At 40.6% G+C, this 20,011-nt stretch overlaps 1 protein-coding gene across 5 annotated transcripts in view; it reads left to right on the top strand.

Moving 5' to 3' along the window:
• SVIL (supervillin) overlaps positions 1-20,011 on the top strand; it is a 134,453-nt gene that overhangs the window by 14,552 nt on the left and 99,890 nt on the right. For all 5 annotated transcript variants that reach the window (XM_058825573.1, XM_058825555.1, XM_058825566.1 and 2 more), the window contains exon 2: positions 13,624-13,707. The gene's annotated coding sequence lies outside the window, so the exon portion shown is untranslated. The remainder of the gene's footprint in view (positions 1-13,623; positions 13,708-20,011) is intronic.

Genomic DNA, 20,011 nt, shown 5'->3' with positions numbered 1-20,011 from the left:
GTGCAGGACCTGCTGGTTAAAGATCATGCATTATTAGTCATGTCTTTCTGACTTGTCTGGGGAAACCAAATGTTTAATGTTCTTTCCATTTCTGAATCTTCCTAGAGACTGTGGTTAGCAGTGACTGTTGCCTTTGGTAGGAAATTCAGCTGTTTCTGTTTTGGATTTTATGCTCTTCTTTCTATCATTAGTCGATCCTTGGGTATTTGGGAGATTTCTTTGGTGGGTGTTCCTCCTTAACTTGCTCCAAAGACTTCAGTGCCAGACACCAGCCGCATCCAATTGACCCAAGTTATCCCAATAGCTGAGGTAACTTGTTTCCTGTTGGAGTTGGATGTTGTGCTTGTGCATTTTAGGATGAGGCATAATAGCCTGAGTAGGAGAGATGCCTGTGGAAAAAAGAAGAGGAAAACAGGATTCCTAATTATGTGACCTCTCACTATCTTCAGGGAAAGGGCTGCTGGAAGGCAGGTAAATTTTAAGGGACTACTTTTTTATTATGAGTCTGCACAGCTTACATTCTCATTTAGCACTTCAACCTTTGCCAGACCTCACCAGATCTTCTCCTTCAGCCATATTGGCAGTATCTTTCTTTTCTGGCAAAAAAAAAGAGAGGCATGCACATTGTAATATGCCTTTTTTTTTTTTTTTTTTGCACACCACTCAATCATTTTGCCAGAGTGGGGAAATAGTATAATGTGTGTTTGGAAGGAGGGCATGAGTTATGTGAATTATATTGTTTCAACAAATTTTGTTTGTAGTAAAGACCCTAAGAGGGTTTAAAAAACTCCAGCATAACTCTCTTTGAGAATTTTGAAAGCAGACTAATTTGTTTTTGAGAGCAGACTAATCTGAAGCACTTGATGTTCAAAACTGTACAATTATTATATGTAGAACTGTCCTTTAAAAATACTTCTTTCCCCTTAATTCTTGAACTGCAGAAATGGACACCTGTCTCTGGACTAATGCTGGCAGGTTCAAAACTGTCAGTGGTTTTTGTGATGAACTGGAGCTTCAGAGGTGACTCTGCTGTCAGATCTTGTCTCTGTCCTTCAATGCAGCAGCTCTGTTCCTCTGTGGTCTCATAGAAAACAGTTGGGATCACTCCATTTCTTGGCATGTAAAAGTTCAGCATCTTTAAAGCAATGAATACTTCATGCTGCTAATGGCTTTGGAGTAACTCATTTAAGTGGAAACTGAGCAGTTCCTTACTTAAAATGTGCTCCAGATTGTGTTTGTAAATATTCTGAAAATTAATTGATGCATCTGATTTTCAGTATTTCTCATGTATTTCAGGGAGACAGTAAAGTATCAAAATTGATTTGTTTTGGAAAAAGAGAACAGACTGGCTTGAAGGAATGAATCTCTAGACCTCAGTGCTTGGTATTAACACTGAAACTTATGTACTAGGAAGGCCATAGACTTAAATTACAATGAGGAGATAACATGGCAGAAAAATGAGTCAGAGAAAGGAGGTAATGTAGGAAAATCAAATAAAATTACCTTGTAATAATGAATTATTGAATGTATGGGTTTTGGGTTTTTTTGTTTTTTTTTTTTTTTTAACAGGTGGTTAAGAACTTTAATCTGCATAATGGAATGTGTGTTCCAAAGGAAAAAACTGCTCTTATTATGAAGTCAGAACATACAAATGTCTCTGAGTCTGAAGAAATGCTTCAAAAATTCATTTTGAGGGCTTGGAAGACAATCTAATAAGTGTGTGTGTGGAAATCTGCTCCACAGTACTATTAGGTTGGCAGGAGACATTGGTTTACATGATAATAAAATATTGCTTTCATGAGTATTGCTACTCAACAAGACTGAGAACGTTATAATTTGGTTTTGCAGCCCTTTCAGAAGATGTCCTACATAATTGATGCCCCTGCCAAAGGAGCTAAGAGAGGCATTGTAATGGAACCATCTCTGATATCACATTTTAGTTGTTAAGGAGCTATTAAATAATGGAACCTTTAAACCTGAGATCATATTTCATTTTGGCTAAAATTGGCATTTATTTAATTACAGTTGTGCTCCATTTCTAGGAGGTTTTTGGGAAAATTTTGGAAGTTACAATTGTTCTTGCTCAGACAAACAGCTGAGCAGGCAACTGACTGCAAGTCTCATTAGACATTCAGGATGTGTTAGCATGGATGACTGTGACTTGAATTAGTGGCAGCTGCTTTACAGGTATAAAAGGAATCTTCTCTTTGCCAGCTGCATCTTAGTCAACTTTGCTGAAGTTATTTCAATGTACAGTCAGGTGTGTGCAGGGATCTGGGTGAAACCTGGTCTGTTTATCACTGGGATACCACTCTCATACTGTCTAGACCATGTAGGAATTGCAGCACTTTTTATAAACTGGATTTGTGGGATGAGCCAGTTCATGCAGCTAGTGCTTGGCTTTAATTCTGGTATATCTAATTGATATGTAGAAGGAATTCAAGCTGCAGATTAAGGAGTGAGTGTGCCTGTGAGGGCTCCAGCAATGCAATTTGCCCTCTGAACCCACGGCTGAAGCTCTAACTCTGGTCTGTGTTTCTGGCCCCTGTTTCTGTCCCGGGGCACTGTCAGGGAGGTTCCCATGCTGTTCCTTGCACGCTGGCCCCTGTCAGAGGTTGCTCTCTCAGGGGGAGTGCAAATAGCACAGCCCCAGTTTGTGACCGAGGCCTGGCTGAGCAGAGCTGGGCAAGTGCAGCTTAGATAACATAAACACAGCCCACTGGGTCTGCCAGCTGGCTGACACATGCAGTGGGTGCTTTACAGCACATATCTCTAAAGGGAAAGGAAGGTACTGAAGACAAGAGTTGATTCCTGGATGTGCTGTAAACCCTGAAATTTTAATCTGTTTTTTTGTATTGTGCTGTAAGGGTTGGTCTTTTTAGGGATTTTTGTTCCTGCTCTTTTTTCACCTCTAAGTAGGGAAATTAATTTGAATTTAGATGCATTTCAACAGTGATGCAAATAGTTAATTTTTGCATTTAGCATAGTAACTTACTTGTCTAACAGCCTTTTAACACTGTGTTTAGCTTTTCAGTGGCTCATTACTAGCCTTAAAAAACACCTCTCTCTTCATTTAAAGTGAAACATGGTTGTCTAATACTCAATTAAAAAAAATAAATAAAATGTACCTGTTGTGTATGTTTCAGAGAAAGCACTTGCCTGCTGCTGGCAGACTGAACACCTGCCCCAGGTTAGGGATTTCCATGGGGCTGGGGAAAAGTGAGAGGACAGCGCTGGGCAGGGCAGGATGTGCTGCTGTCCCTGCTCTGCTGTCCCTGCTCTGCTGTCCCTGCTCTGCTGTCCCTGCGCTGCTGTCCCTGCTCTGTTTCCCTGCTGCTGTCCCTGCTCTGCAGTTTCTCAGGGTGTGGAGCAGGGAGGGCTGTGCTTGCTGGGATGCTTTCCCAGCTGTGTGGTGGAGGAGAGGAGTGCTGGCTGAGCTTGCCAGCAGTGATAAGGCTCCAGGTGGGGATCACAGCAAACATGCTGTGAGAGAATCAGCTCTCCCAGGAGTTACATGAGGCAAAGATGTTCTTCTGTCACTTGTTCTGCTGGAAGCTTCTTGCTGCTAACAACTAATGCAAATCAAGCTGTGGCTCTTCCAGCCTTCCTGGTGTTCTGACTTATGGTTCTGTTTTCAAAACTGAATTTATCAGCACAGACTATTTCACTCTGAAATGTAAAACCTTACCATAAGTGCTTCTTGTGCTACAATAAACAGACATAACTTTCCTTTACAAGATCTGCACATCGTGCTTGCTTTTTCTCCCCAGTTTATTCACTTCCGTGCCAGCAGCACAGGTATCTCCTGAACAGGTTTATGCAGAACTGGCAAATTGAATGGTAATGTCATTGCTTCCAGTGAATTCCAGCTATTGTATTCTGCATACAGCATTCACAGCTCTATTACTGACTAACCAGTCTGCTCTTGGCTACAATGAGGTGCCCCACAGACCTGCTCTGATCTAAGGCTTTGGTTAGAATTTGAGACAGTTATCTTAAACCAAAAGAACCGAAGTCCATAAATAAACTGTTAAGCAATGTAAACTTTTTAACAGCAGAGACAGTTAGCAAGGAACTTTGCAAACCCCCAGGCCAAGATAATCTTTACCATAATTATGTAGACTACTAAGTGAGAAAAATTCCAGAGCTTTGCTCATGAATAAGACTGGATTATTTGTGATGTGATTTCATAAAATAAACAAGGAGACTAAAGGCTCCAGAGGCTACTTAAGGTTTTGCAGAGGGGTAAATGTTAATGCTTAATTGTTTAAAGTATGTGTGAGGTGATACATGGCAAAGTTGTACAAAGTATGCCTTAAGAAATAAACTTACTGTTAGATTTGTGCTGAATTTCTTTACCCATATAGCTATGTTTCCATCAGGTCACTTTAGTAATCCATTCAAAATAGCCTTTAAATGTTCAGTGAGCTTTTTCCTACTTGTTCTGCTAGATAACATATATTGCTAAATACTTCCTCTCTGCTGTATTCTAATTGTGGTAATAAAATGAGCATTGCTGTGACCTTTTTTGTTCTGCTTTGGTAGTATTAACACATTTCTGTTCTGATCCCATTTATCCCATCTAATTCTCCCCCTAAGCCAGCTGTGCCAACAGAAGCAGTAGGAAGAATACAACTAGGAAAAGATGCTCCCCAGAACATGAGTGTTGGAGGAGAGAGATAGCTGAGGTGCTCAGCCATGGAGGTGATGGACTTCATCCTAATGGCTTGTCCTGCCTGCTCTTTGAGACAGCCAGCCCCAAAGAGCCACAGAGATACAGCCAGCACACTGGAGATCACAGGAAACTGGAGCTTCCTTCTGGAGGGCCTTAAGAGTGGATTCTGTCTCCTCCATTTTCTGGGAGGGAGAAACGAGTTCCATCTTTTGGGGATGCCTTATCTAGGGAACAGCCTCAAGACTCTCTTATCTTCTTTTTGTTTGTTTGTTTGTGCTAGGTGTTTGTCCAGCTGAGATAAAGCACTATGCATACTTCTGATACAGGAATTTATACTTCTGATACAGGGATTTGTACTTGTTCAGATAAATCTGTGTAATGCTCCACACCCAGATACAGAAGGAATCACACAAAGAAACAGCAGCAAATGGTGGTCTTCTATGGGAAGTCACCAAGACCAACCCTGGTGACTTTTCCTTTTTACATCCCTTGTACTGGAGCTTCCTGCAAAACAGACCTGTCCTGGAGTCTCTGCATGAGCATGGATCCCTGTGTAAGCTTTATTTTACTTCACCAAGTCTCTGACTCAAAGTCCCTACAGAGCTCAGAAATTTGAGTGATGGAAGCCAAAGACTTACACCAAAATGGGTGTTCTGTAGAAAAAAAATTCCCTTCCTTAGACAAATAATCTAAAAAATTGCTCCAGTGAGTTAATATGAATCTCAGTGCTTTTTTAACCTTTTGTTATTTGTGCTCACCAGACCCCTGTGAAACTGAAGAGCTCCCTTTATCTTGAATGATGGACTGGGAGCTGGGTTCTGGGGCTGCCTGCCATGTTCTCCCCCCCATGTGCCAGCTCCCCCTTGCCCTGCCCTGCTCTCCTGACCCTGCACTGACTCATCTGGGTTTGATACCTACAGAGCAGTTGAATTATTTTTATGGTTGCTGGTCTGAAATGAGTCAGTGCAGGGTCAAATGTTGTGGGGCAGGGAAGGGAGAGGAGTGGGAATCTGGCAGGCAGCAGCTGGCTGGGATTGCCATGGAGCCACAGACCAACCCTGGTGACTTTGCCAAGGTCACACAAGCTTCTGTCAGCAGGAAATTGAAACCTCTCTGTGTTATACAGGGTGCTGACCACAGGTCTGTCAAATGCAGTAACTGGCAGGAAGTGGCTTTAGATTTATTCTTCTTGAATTTATTGTTTGTTTGCAAATACTGATGTATGAATTAATAGTCGCTTTCTAGTGTATGCCAAAATCCAAACATACTGAGCTGGTCATAACTGTAGATTTTCAGGTGTAAGCTGGGTACATTCCACGAAGAATTCATAATTAACTCAAGCTAGCTTTCCCTTAGAAATGTGATTTTTGTACAGGTAGTGATCTGCACATTTCTGTATAAGGACTAGTGCCCTTTAGTAAAGATAGATGAGGAGTTAGTGCCTGAAACAAATCATTGCCAATTATTATATTGCCAATTTGGTAAAAAAATCAGTTGGTCACAGTTGCTTGATAACTCACACAATCGGCAGCTGATACTTTATCAGTGGCCTAATACTTTATTTAGAATTTAGAATGGAGCATCTCACCAATCCTGGGCACACAAATTGCTGGATGCACAGCATTTTGAGCTATGTACATTATGAAAGCAGTGCTGAAAGTAGGGGTATGAGGGCTTAGGTCATGTATTCTGGCATCCATTTCTATGCTCTATTTTCCTGTTAGAATTCATTTGGGAGGAAAGAAACAAAGAAATTTTCTGAGTGAAGAATTTGGAGCTCTGTGCTGGTTATAAATCTGTCTATGTCGCTTCTGTCTTTTTAAGGTTTCTTTAGAAAGAGGACTAGCCAAAAAATATTCTGGATGTGTTTGTATGTAACATATGTGCATTTTCTTTGCACAATACACTACACTTAATTCAATTTGAAGGGCTTTCTTCTAGCTGTGACAAATCTTGTCAACCTACCACTTGACTTAATTTCTATGTCTGGTTATGGTTTTTTGTTTTATTTATTTGAGGTTTTTTTTAACTTCTTGGAATCAAAGAGAACTTGTTGCAGGTGGGTTTCTTGGTTTGATTTTGTTAGGTTTCTCCCATATTATCCTTCTTAAAAAACAAATGTCCAGCAATCTAATATATTGTCTGGTGTTCTTCTAGTAACAAATATATCATATGGATTTTTATGTAGGAGTCTTTTTAGACTTTTAAAGGTTGGGTGTTAGCCACAAGGTTCATGTGACATGACAAATGTGGAACATCTGTGTACTGCTGCACATCACTGTTCTGAAAGTCATTCCCCTCACCACATGCATTGAATTAAACACAAGAATTCAGAGAAAAAATAGTTGGAAGGACACATTCTGTCAAATACAATGGAAAGGATCTGTTGTGAAGCTGTTGGAGCTCACTCACACAGTTCTCCAGTCACTAATCCAGGGGTCTGGTGTGCTCTGTGCCTCAGCTCTCCCTTCCTTGGAGCTGGGAGAGTGGAATTGTGCTTTCCTAGCTGGTGGTGAACTGTTTTCTGCATAGAAATTAGAGTTGAGCATAAGGCTAAACTCTAAAGGGATTTCTAATAAACTAAAGGGATTTCTCAGTGTAGTTTCTTGTCTGAGTGATGTTTGGGCTGCATGTGAGGGAAGTAGGTGGCTGAGTTGGCTTCCTTGTATTGCAAACAAAGTGTGGCCAAATAAAGTGTGCTCAAAGCAGGAGCTCTCATATTAAAACACGAATCTTATCTATAACTCTGCCTGAAGTGATCTAACTTGGTGACCAATATCCCTGTGAATCCTGAGTGCTTCTGTTTGTCTCCATGCGAGAGCTGCAGTGAGAGTTCTTGCTCATAAAATAAATGTGATAAAGAAAACAAAAGCAATTCTTGTGGGTAGGGTTTGACCTGGAGCATTGTGGGCCAGAAGCTGGAAGTCCTTGTTCTCCTAGAGTGATTACCAAGCTGCAGGAAGGGTGCTGTGCTTCATTAAAGCCTGTGTACTTTGGGGATATCACCTTGCTCTGACAGAGGGGCTGCCAGTTTTAGAGTGCAGGATAGAGTATATCCAAAAATCCCAGTCAGGACCCAGGTCACAGCTGAATTTGAGGTGGAACTCAAGTGTTGGTGGTGTAGAAAGCAGATATTAATAGTTGTCTTCTTAGTTACTTGCAGGTATTTCAGATGTGTATGTTGAAACTGTAGGTTTGAGCACATCATTAAGTAGTGGGGTTTTCAAGGCATTTAAAGCTATCTTTTATATATTTTTATTACAGATAAGGGTCTATTGAGTTCTGATACTCACAGCTAGAAACCAATATTAACAATGTGATCCTCACTTCCTAGTTTGTCTTCACAGACTCAGTTCTGGGACTGCAAATATAAAGGGCCTCCTCTGGTTGATCTGAATTTAGTTTCAAACACTTGCCTCTGAGATTACTTCTGAATACTTCATTCATACATTATGATGGCTGCTTTCATGCTGGGCTTAACTCTTTCTGAATTTAATATTTCTGAGGCTTTTAACATCTTGTTCAAAAGATGGTTTACCAGAGCTCCTTCTCTGGAGTGCAGGTGAAAGCTCTTGTTCCAACAGAGCCACATATGCCAGGCTTGGGAAAGCTTGCTCATGTTGAAAATATCACTTCACTATCACAAACAGCCTCTGGATGATTCCTTGCTTTTTGAGGAGGTTTGGGAAATGGTCTGAGGTAAAGGAAGCACCTCTGGGATTTGTTGTCTAGAGGCAGGTGCATAGGGAGGGTAGAAATGGCATACAAGTGGCATACATGCCTGAATAGTTTGGGTATCCATTTCAATTGTTCTGTTCTCTTTGAATTGGCTATGCTCTAATTAAGTAGTTCTTGTCATAAAACTAGTTAGGTCATAAAAAAATGCAGATTCTTTAATCTTAAAAGTTGTGGGGAAACCATTTTTGTTTGAAACAGTTTTTGAAACTAACTTAAATTTTTTGTTAGTGCTTTTTGTTTGGTGTTGGTAGGTTGTGTTTTTACCTTCTTAAAAAAGCTGCTAACCCAAACCAAGCATCTTCTCTCTCACCCCAGTGTGCCTGGGCTCAGGGCCATGTCCACATCCCTCTGTGAGCCCTGTGTCTTCAGGGAGGGAGGACTCATGCAGATTTCTATGTTGCATTTCCAGCAGCCTCCATGAATTCAGTGCTGGCTGCAGGAAGCACATCTGAGTCAGCCACCCTGTCCAGAGGCACTTGGAGAGTTGTGCAGAATCTGGGGTGGTCTCATTGTGATCTGGCTGATACAGGACTTGCCCAAGCTGAGTGTTTCAACTTTAAATGTTTTTTAATTTAGCTTTGTAAAACTGTAGTTAGGAAACAATTCTGCACATTCAGAGTGCGTAGGTGTTAAATTCAGCTGGGTTCACAGAAGTTAAATGCAGCTTTGATGTAAATTACTTTATGTAAACACAGCAGGAACTTCACATCCGTTGAACAATTTAAGTTCTGCAGCTTCTTTAACCCATGCTCCAGTTTTCTTAAACAATTGAGAGTATTCCAGGGAGGCCCTTCTGACTTCAGTCTGTTTTATTGCATGGAAATATTCTTCTGAGTGCTGGGGAAAAAAAAGATAATTTTTCTAAGCCTTCAAAGAGACTTGTGATGTTTTGAGTCTTTATTACACTAGAGGTCAGTGTATGATGGGAGCTTCTGTGCTGTGGTATAGAGTTTCTTGCAGAATCCTATTTCATCAACTTTGAAACCAGATTCTAAGAGAAACTGTAGCCTGCTACTATGGAAAAAACTTCACATTGAAGTGTCTTGTGACTTTCTTGGCTAAAGGACTTTTTTGAGCTTCCTACTTTTAACTTTCCTTGCCTGGCAAATACAAGGCAAATATCAGTGAGAGTACTTTGATGTGGTATCAGCAGGAATATGCACAGCCAGTGGCTCCAGTGTGCACCTCAAACATTCATCTTTCACTGCAATGCCATGACTTTTTGGTGCATAATGCTGTGTGCCAGGGCATTTACAGGAGTCATCCTTAGCTTGTGCACTGGGAGAATTGCACATGCATCTATTATTGTTAGAGTGGGTGCCAGCTTCCTGAGCACCGAGCTGGTCACTTCCAGGTGGGTGGCTTCAACTTTTGGGGGTTGAGGGAAGCACAGTCAAGTGTGATTCTGTCGTGGTGCTTGCAGAGATTCTTTCCTCAGCAGCTCTTCTTCAGTTCTGCAGGTAAGTAATTTCTTTAAACACCTGGAATGTGCAAAAGCAGTTTGTTCCTGCAGACAGCATTGGGCAGGAGCACCAGAGCAGAACTCCAGCAGTGCTGTGTGATGTGAAATGGGAGGGAAATGCACTGAAGGGAGCCCTGCTGCCTGGGGCAGGCTGCATCACAAATGACAATTGAGGTGAGATGGTGGAAATTCCCCACTAGGGTGGATTTGAGCTCTTGGATGTTTTCTGTGAGAACTGACTACAAACAGAACTGTCTGTATCCTGTTGCTCTTGTATAGAGTTCTTCTGAAATGCCTCAGAAAAATAAAAGAACATGGGATGTTAAGAGTTTACAGGCTTGCACCAATGTAGGGTGTAAGTGCAGGCACAGAGCGGAATTTTGCTGGTTTTAAGTGATGTTCTGAGTGTTCAAGAGACTTGGACTGATAAACATCTTTGTAGCCTTTCTTTTTGGTGAGTGGGAGTGGAAGGAGACATAGTAAAAGGAAAACCAGCAGTCTGAAAATCTCCTTTGCACTGGCTGCTGCCCAGTATGTTGTGTTACGTGCCTCTGGAGCATGAAGGAGGATAACACCTGAAAGAGCTGCTGGACTCTGGTTTAATTGAACTCTCTGTGAGGATTCCTGGCTTCAAAGGAAAGATGTTGCACTCTTCTACCTCTTGCCCAAGTTTTTCCAGGCTGCATTTCTTCTTCCTGTCAGAAATGAAAATGTACCAGGGTTTTGCAGAATGGGGCTTTATCAAAACATCTCTGTGGTGTTAGGCTTCATTTGGTTGGGCAAGAGCCTGAAAAGGTGGTGGCTTTGCAAATCTGATATAAGTCCTCAAGCAACAAATAAAGCATCCTAAAAATTGATTTCCTTTTCCTGTCCTTTTCTGCTTGGAGGCATGCAGCCTTAATTTGTTTCAGTGGAACTGAAACTCACCAGAGTCTGTTCTGCATGTAGGAGCTCAGGATCTAGGAGGCTTATCTTGGAGAAAAGAAGGTGGTGTAGGTGTCCTGCAACCCATCTAGTGAAGAACCTGATGGATCACTGCAGATCCTTGCAGAGCAGCTATTTGTCTGTTGCACGTGGTGACATTCTTTCTTGGTTCAGCTTCAAGTGTTAAATCAGTCCAAGTGTTGATGCTCTCTGCACCTAGAAGAATATTTGTCTAGAGAAATGTAAGTTTGATTATTCTCTTGGATCAAAAATGATGGATCTCTGTGGCTAAAGAGAGATGATTACCCACTAGCCCCTCTTTCTAGTTGATAATAGGAAGTATCATGATGATATTTTCACGTCTCTTTCCTTCATGATGTACTGACTAACTCTAGAATCTGTCTGTTGTGTAATAAAGAGTCCATGAAAATGGCAAGAATTAGTATTTGGAGTGTCTTTTCCTGCCTTTGTTCTAAACTCTCAGACTGCAGGGGTTATCAGACGTGCAGTTCAAGTGGCTTGCCAGGAATTTCTCAGATGAACTGCAGAGAGAGCACAAAAAGCTGCAGCCAAGGTCAGTCTTGAAGAGATTAGAATTCAATTGCCAGCCTTCAACGTTTTGATTTCAATCTCAAATGTTTCCTGATAGGTGCTCTGTATTTGTTAGGTCTTCTGTTTGTGTTGTGTTCCTGCCAAAACTTCTCATGAGACTCCTGACACTATCAAAGATCTGTAGCACACAGTGACACAGGCAAATATATGTATATATAAAAAACCCCAAACCACTCTGTCAGAATGTTTCCACTCCCACCAGTTATTCAAGGTTCCTTTAAAGGGTAGACTTCAAAGCTGCAGGCCTTCAAAACTGCAGCACCCTAGTCTTCTCTCTTGTTCCAATATACAAATGTAACATTTGCAAAAAAAAGGAGGAATTTGCCAAAAAAATGAAGGAATTAATACAATGTAGTAGTGGGACAGTGACAGTGTGCACCAGGTTTAATGTATTCTGTGCATTATAAATGTCCCCTCTTCCCACCACACAATTGCTTCCAGAAAGTCTCTGAAGTACTTGACCAAAATGATAGCTGGATTTCAAATCCTTCCTTTTCTGTTTCTTTTTGTTTGTTTGCTTCTTTTTTTTTTTTTTTTTTTTTTTTTTTTTTTTTTTTTTTTTTAATACTGATACTTAAAGAGGAAGCAGCAGAAGGAACAGCAGAAGTAATCAGGCAACGCTATGGTTAAATAGCAAGAATGAATTTGGAACCAAGAGTTATGTGATGGTGGAAAAACTTTATTTTATCTTTCTATCAGCTATCCATTGTTAACCATCATTTTCTTCACCTTTCCTACCCCACTGAAGTGCCCACTCATTTACCCTTCTAAAGTGTAGGAGTGCTCATTTGAAAGGATTGTAGGCTGGAAAAGCAAAAACAATAGTGTGTGGTTTGCCATATTATTGGAATTTTAAGTGAGTTTCCTCCCTGAAATACAGAGATAAAAGTGGATAGATCTTAAAAACTGTCTTAGTTCACTTGTTGTGAGCAGTTATATAACACTGGGGACAGGTTAGCTGTCTGATTTGCTGCCTTGCCTGTCCCTATGCATTCTAAGGTAGTCTGTGTTTGGGGGTCTGCTTGTCTTCCAAAATCAGAATTTTTCCCAACTCAGGCAAAATTTCTGTCTTATCTGTCTTTTCAATGAACTATTTTTGTTTTGACCTCTTCTCTAGATGCTGTTATTAGAGTCTGACATGTTCAGCAGCTGCAGGAAGCAGAGCAGTGACCTGACTGCTCTTGAAAGTTGTTGCTGTAGTCACACAGGATAGCATGACTTCATTTTGTACCTCCTAATAGATTATGGAAAAAAAAAAAGTTGAATAAAGCAGCTGTGAAAGTGAAAACAGTATATTTGGCACCTAAACATATGCAGGTCAGGTGAGCTGAGCCTGAGCTGAGCAAGAGTAAAATGTTATTTTACTTAGCAGCTGAAAGAAATGGGAGACAATAATTTGTGCAACAGCAGAGGCTGCTTCAGGTCTGCACTGGAGAACTCTTCAGTCTCTGTGGAAAGAAGCAACTGCATATGGTACAGAATAGAGCAAGAAGCCCAGAGCAGCTGGTTATTTTAAGTTTTCATATGTTCAGGGAATTGGCATCTTTAAGGACAGTGTGGTTCTGAGAAAATTCAGCTAGTTTGAAATAATCTAACTTGGACACTTGATTAACATGAGGATCCACATGGGCTGAATCACCCTGCAAATAATGTTACAGGCACAGCCAGAGGTGTTTTGTGTTTGCCAAAGAATAAAATAAAACCAGCTGTGGTTCAAGGTGTGGGGATCAGAAATCAGACCTGTGGCAGAGTTGTTTGCAGAACTGCTTGATAGGTCAGGTGCTCTATACTGGGAGAAGTCTTGGATCTGTCTCCTGGTTTCTGTGGTTCTAGAAAGAGAATTGGCTCTTTCAGTTGCATCCAGTGATGTTTAAAATATAGGATTTTGAGGGTAATAGTATTTTGGTAGATGTTCCTGGTTTTGTTATTATCTCCAGTGCTGCTTGACCTTACAGAAAGACTGAATATATAATAATAAAGGCTTCCTGTGACTATATAATAATAAAGGCTTAATATATAATAATAAAAGCTAAGGGGAAGTTCAGTTCTTGCCTATATGAATGGACAAGGTAGCAGAATGCTCCAAGCTGCCTCAGCCCTTGCAGTCAATCAGTTCATCCCCTTTGTGCATCTGCCTACATCTGAAATGTTTGCCATAGCCTGGGGTGCACTGTGGCTCTCACCCATGCTTTGTTCTGTTTGTTTCTTGCAGGAGGGCTGCCTTTGGACTGTGAGCACCTGGACAAGGTGATGCAGTTGTACCTGCAGGGTCAGGCCTGGATGGCTGGGATTTAAGGTAAACCTTTGCTGAAAAATACAGATCTGAACCAAGAACTGTGAATTGTTGTTTGTTTGGGGTTTTTTTCCCTTTTTTTTTTCCTTTTGAGGTGTTAGTATCAAACATTTAAAGAAGGATCTGTGTGTGCCTTCTAGTGCATATGTACCATAACAAAATGCAGTGATATTATAGTTAAGATTCCAGAGTAGCCCATAGGACCTTCAGAAAAGCTGATTGGTATTTAAAAACCTAGGAGATGCTAATGCTGCCTTGGGAAGAAATGTTATTCAATGAGGAAGTAGCAATAAGGGTTCCTGAGACTTCTGAGAATTCACTGGGAGGCAGCAGGTGGCTAAAGTGGACCTCCTGTTCCAGCCTTTCTATTATTCCTTCTTCCAAATATTGTATAACAGAGTAGCTTCAACTGTTCTAGATCATGTACAGTTCCTTCAAATGTAATATTTTAATTAATTACAGATCTGCACTTTCATGTTTTCCTTTCTTCATGTTGCAGACTTTTGATTGAATATTTGCAGTTTATATTTGGTTCAGGATTTTTTCCAGCTCTTAGCTGTGGAAAAGCATTTACCTATGTGAACACAAACCCAGAACAAAAGGGACCTTTTTGTATGTGGAAGTAGATGGCAGGTTCTGTTGGTCCCACTAAGGCAGAGCTTGCAGAATTTCTGTAAAGTGTGGGATTAATCTTGCCCTTGGAGAATTGTGTAATTTTGGTTACTGGAGAGATGTGATTTCTTAGATGTGATCAGGAAGGTCTCAGTGGGTTTGAATCAGCAAAATTAGGATGTAGATGATCTATCTTTTAACATTCCATAAAGAGAATTGATGTCTAATTCTGGTCATACTGCCAGAGCTGTCATGCTGTTAGTTCTTTTGCCACAGGTAGCCCAAGTTTTCTCTCAGGGTATGGAAGGCACCATTTCAGCTGTTGCTCCAGAATTATGCAAGAGCTGTTTTCCTTGCAGCTTGTCATAGCTTCTGAAGTCTGTGAGAACACTGTGGAAAGAGTGGAAGCTTGAATGAAATCATCTTCTGCTGGTTTTAACATCTGACTTAAAAAGCAGGAAAGTGAGGGACTGGGAACAGTGTTTACTCTTGCATGTGCTAGAAAGCCTGAAAAGTTGTAAAGGTCTTGCTGTAGAAAAGCAAAACCTGACCTTGAATGCTGAAGATTTGAGCTTGGAGCATGATCATGTAAAACATTAACTGAATATGGACAATTCAGGATTAAGGCATATTAATAAAGTTTCCTCCAAAAATGTTAGAGCAAGCAGATCACTGTTATTAGCTGTGTAATTTCTATGCAGAGAATAATTTAATGAAGGTGAGCAGAAGTAGGGTGCTCTTGCAAGACTAATGCAGGTACTTAAAATTATGTGAACAATCATGGGAATTTAGTTTTTTAAGGGTAATATGGACTTAATTTCTTTCAAACAAGACTCAAGTCAAGCCTTCAGAGAACTTCTTGCTGAACTTGTTTCTAGGTATATACCATCATAAAATGGTTGTAAGCTTCAGAAGATGATGCTGTTAGACCATGTGAATGAGTATTCTGCTGTATTTTTTAAAAATCAGCAACAAAAAAGAGATTTATTTTAGTAGAGAATTTACAGAACTAGGGTTTGTTAACAGTATGCAATTGACACATTTGATGTGACATAGCTGGACCATGTCAGATAACTAAGCCATGAGCTATTTGGAAATAGTCTTCAGGTGAATGTGTTCATGTTTTTCCACAGCATCTTGGAATTCTGTGCAGTATTTACTGTACCTGTTACTGCCTTATAACATATATTCATTAAGCAATTACATGGACTTCAGATTATCTGACTGAAAAATTATGGGAAAAAATTGGTGATTTCTGGAGGTCATGACCAGATTTCTACTTCATTGCTGGAGCTGCACCTAGGACTGGCCAATAGACTTTAGAGGCTGGAAGTGTGCACAGTCAGATGAGTCACTTATACCCTCTTTTCATAACATTATAATAGAAACAGTTTATGGACAGGTATTTGTTTTTTTTTAATTTATAGTGTGCTAACTTTGCTAGCAGCATACCATTTATCATGGGCTGTCTGTATTTCATAGCTTCCACAATGTCAACAGAGCCAAGGCTTCATGTGCAAGTTCATGTGCTGGACACTTTAACAGCCCTGCTTATATGTGAAGAAACACACAGTGTTCCTTCTAATACTGGTGTATTTTTAATTACATAAATTACAGCCAACTCTTGCTAGCTAAAACAGTGAATGGGTTTATTTCTGCCTTCTAGAATAGAACTGGAACATTGGAGATGCCCAGCTTTTGTAAATCCTGTGTTGTGCAGCAGTCCCCTTCAGGTTAATGTTCTTGCTGGCCTGACTGGAAACTTCATCCTCTCCCTTCTGAAAATAAAAGCAAATAGATGTATTTCTCTTTTTCCAGGATATCAGTGAGATTGTTCCTCTCTACTGTGGTTTCAGTTTTCATGGTTTTCATTTTCCAAATGCTTTGTAAGCTGAATTATTAATGCTTGCACCATTTTTAAAATCGTGCATGCAGTACCTCACGATCCATTGCTGACCCAGCAGTTGGGGATTTTTTTTTTTTTCTGTTTTGGAAACAGTTTACTTGAACTTCTGCATTTCACTGTTCCAGGACAATGGTACTGGACTTCTTGCAAAAGCTGAGCTTACAGGAAATGTCATCCTGACAAAAGTGGTTTGTTCTTACACAGCATATGATAATGCTTTTCTTAAAATGTATTTGTTTGGCCTAAGTCCTGTAGTGCCTGGTATTCTCTGGCAGCGTTACTCACTCTCAGTTTACCTGAGGATGGGAATGTAAATGTTGGATTTTCCTGGTGTCTTGTGCAGAGAGTCAAGGTCTTTAATTGTCCTTAAAGCTCTTCCCTCTGCCAACTCTTCCCCTTCTACCTTGTTGGCAAGAATAAGTGTTACACTGTTTTCTCCATAAGTTCCTCCCAGTCTCTGGGATTGCATTTCTTGAAAGCATCCTCAAAACTGATTTTTGTTGTCATGACTTTTATTTAGATCCTTGGAAATTTTTAATGAAGATGTCAGGTGAAAAAGAGTGGAATAGGAAGAGTGCAAAAGTGTCTTCCTTACTGCTGCGTTTTTCTTCAGGCTAATAATTATTGGTAAAAAAGAAGCTATGCCTGATGTCAGTCCCAAAAGTTAACATGTATCTCTCCCAATAGTTAACATGGCCTCTGCATGGCTGTTGCCACATGTCTTTAGCTATTTTTTATGGACAAAACAATGTCCTGACTATTTGAGAACTGTAAATTTTGGATGAAGTCATTCAGTTCAGTTCTGTCACTGCACTTCTTTCTGTTGTGTGGCTTTTGAGGAGCAGCCTGTCCACCTGGGTCATTTGCCTCTGATTTCCATTCACTGAAAGATTTCATATTTGTTTCTGGGATGTGGATTACTCACACCTCTTCCCAAAGCTTTTATTGCAGAGATTTTCAACCTTAGGAATGTGTTTGCCCCCCAAAGTGTAATGACTCAGGTGTGTTGCTGTAAAGCCCCACTGCAAAGTGAGAGAGGATCAAGAAATCTGAGAAGGGATGATTCAATTGTGCTGCTTTTGCTGATTTCTTTGAATTGTGGATTCTGACTTCATCAGTAGCGTCTACAAACCTCAGTGTTTGTGACTTGCAACTGATACCTTTTCTAAAAACAGAAGGAGGCAGGAGAGACAGAGTACTCTGTTTATTTCAACAACCACAAGCAACACTTCCAAAATACACTTGTGGTTGTATCTCAGAGTTATGAATCTTAGGTTATCTGGTGGTGAGTAATGTGGTGAGACAGGAGCCCAATATGTCCATGCTTTATTTAGAAAAGGTGGCTCTTATCAGAGGCAAGGAGCACCGGTGTGCCCCTCTCTGTGCTTGCTGAACTAAGGACAGATATCAAATCTGCTGACAGTTTATGGGTGCCAAGACACAGCACTTCCCTCTTGGGGTCTGACTGCAAATTCTTAAGGATTTTGCAATATAGAAAGAAACAAATTCCTTTCCCCCTCCAGCTGCTCACCCAAATGCACTTTTTAAGCTGTGCTGTGGTTTGATCAGAGTTAACAATAGAGTTAACAATAACAGAGTTAACAATATCATGGGTTGTGATATCTCTTGATCAGATAGATTTTTTCTTATTTAAACACTATTATCTCACTGGAGAGGATGCTCACAGATTGTAACAGCTTTCCAAATTCTTCAGGCAGACTCTAGACTGTGCCAATTACTACACCTAGAGAATCCTGGAGATTAAGAAAATATCACTTAATTTTCCTCACTGCAGAGTTAAACCTGTAGAGTCTGGGAGTCTGGGTGTGTTTCTTCAGTAAAACAATAATCTTTTACTGTTCTATCTATTTAAAAATAAAATGGAAGAGCAAATCCTCCCTGGCAAACCAGGAGATACTCAATTTTGGGATTATATACAGTTTGCATTGAAGAAAAGCTGGGTTAGGGGGCACAGGCTTTGACACAAAATGTGTGGCTTTATTCCCATGGACAGACAATGCAGCAGAGCTGGGGATTACTGAAGACCGTGGGACTGTCCTCCCTAACTTGCCACCTTCTCCTCAATTCAGAGTGCAGGGAATTGTTCCTCCCCGTGGCAATAACATCACTGTAATTTGTGTCTGATAGTGAAAGAATGAAGGATTTATTCTCCCAGAAAAAAAGTGTTTGTGTTGGGTTTGATTTTGTTATTTTAATGTTGGTGGGTGTTTGGTGGACTTTTTTAAACATAAATAAAAAATCCTCTGTGAGTCATTTTAGGCTCTCACAGAAACTTGAATGTGCTAAATGGGTAGGTTCCCCTGGCTGAGCCAATGGGGATGGCCAGGCACAGGCAACACTTTTATCCCACGAAAGGGAGGAGGGGTGAATGAGCCAGAAGATATAAGCTGAAACAAAGCCATGCTGTCCTTCTGAGTCATTCTCATACACTGGATGGGTAAGGCTTCCTGCTTCCTGGGACACACAAGTGGGGTCATGATTCTAACAATGGATGCTGGTAAGTCGCTTTTTATTAAATTTGTCTGGGTTTTTTCCCTGGGAAGTCTCTCCTTCACCTCTCCTCCCCTCCTCCCCCAGCTGAAAAGAAGCTATCTGTAAACTGGGAAGCTGAGTTGTTAAATCAGGGAATGCTGAACCCAGACTTTGCACGCTGTGTGCACTTCAGTGTGTGTTAGTTACCCTGGTGTTATTTCTTGGCTCTTACTCACTGAAGCACATATCCTCTCCTGCAAAGCCTGAGCTCAGAATCAAAATGTGTCTGTTAATTTGTACTTCACTGGGACAGAACCTGGGGCCTGAGAGGTGCTTGATGTCTCCCTCTCTTTGATGATAGAGCTGATAAGTGTCTGGAAGATAGATTCTAGATGTTAGGCTTGTTGTAAAGGGACAGTGATTAACTAATGTATTGTCTGTGGCTTCCTCTGCTCTGTGTTTACAGAAATTCTGTATTGAGGAGGAACAGGCAGAAACTGCTGTATTTCTGTGGTAGGCAGCTCTGTTTTATGTGCTTGTAGTCAAGGAAGCCTATGTTCTATGGAAAAGCACATGCAGGATTTTTATTTTTTATTTTTTAAATTAAGTATAAACATGAAATCTTCAACATAGTTTCTTGTGTGATATGGAGAATGAATGTAGAGTGGTTTCTATAAAAGAAACAAGCAATCCCTGTCTTGCTTCTAGAGAGGGGGTGTGTTTCCATGTCATAACTTGCATCCTTCAAATTCCACAGTAATAAAAGACCTTGGATTTTAATGGTTATGGATAGGGCACAAAGCAGCAGTGGCTGTGCTGTGGCAGCATGCTCTCGGCTGCTCTTTCTCCATACCAGCTGCAAGCATGCCTGCTGCATTTTTAAGGGCTCTCTTGAACTTTTGTCAGCAGTTGGTTCAGCTACTTTTTTTTCAGCACATTGCAGAAGTATAATGTGACTACTGTAATATTCTACAAGCTCTACTCAAAATTATAAACTTAGGCAGATCTTGCTGGTCTGTTTTATCTACTTGTAACATGCTGAGTTTACTCCATGCTAATGAAATGCTCATGTATCTGAATTGATTCAGTTGGGCATTTTCTAGGTCCTAAAGAGAAAAATGTCTGTGCCTTTGTATAGCTCTTTGACTTTACTGAGACTTCCAGAAGGTGACCCAGCTGGGTTATTCATGCACAATTTAAAGGAGACAGCAAACCAATTCATTTCACCCACCCACACTTAATTGAAGTTGTTTTGTTATTGTCTTTGTAGGCAGCTAGTGACTCTTTTTGTGTTCA

The sequence above is a fragment of the Ammospiza caudacuta genome, chromosome 1 (genome assembly GCF_027887145.1).
Source record: "Ammospiza caudacuta isolate bAmmCau1 chromosome 1, bAmmCau1.pri, whole genome shotgun sequence".
NCBI lineage: Eukaryota > Metazoa > Chordata > Aves > Passeriformes > Passerellidae > Ammospiza > Ammospiza caudacuta.
This window is presented reverse-complemented; position numbering and strand designations above follow the sequence as displayed.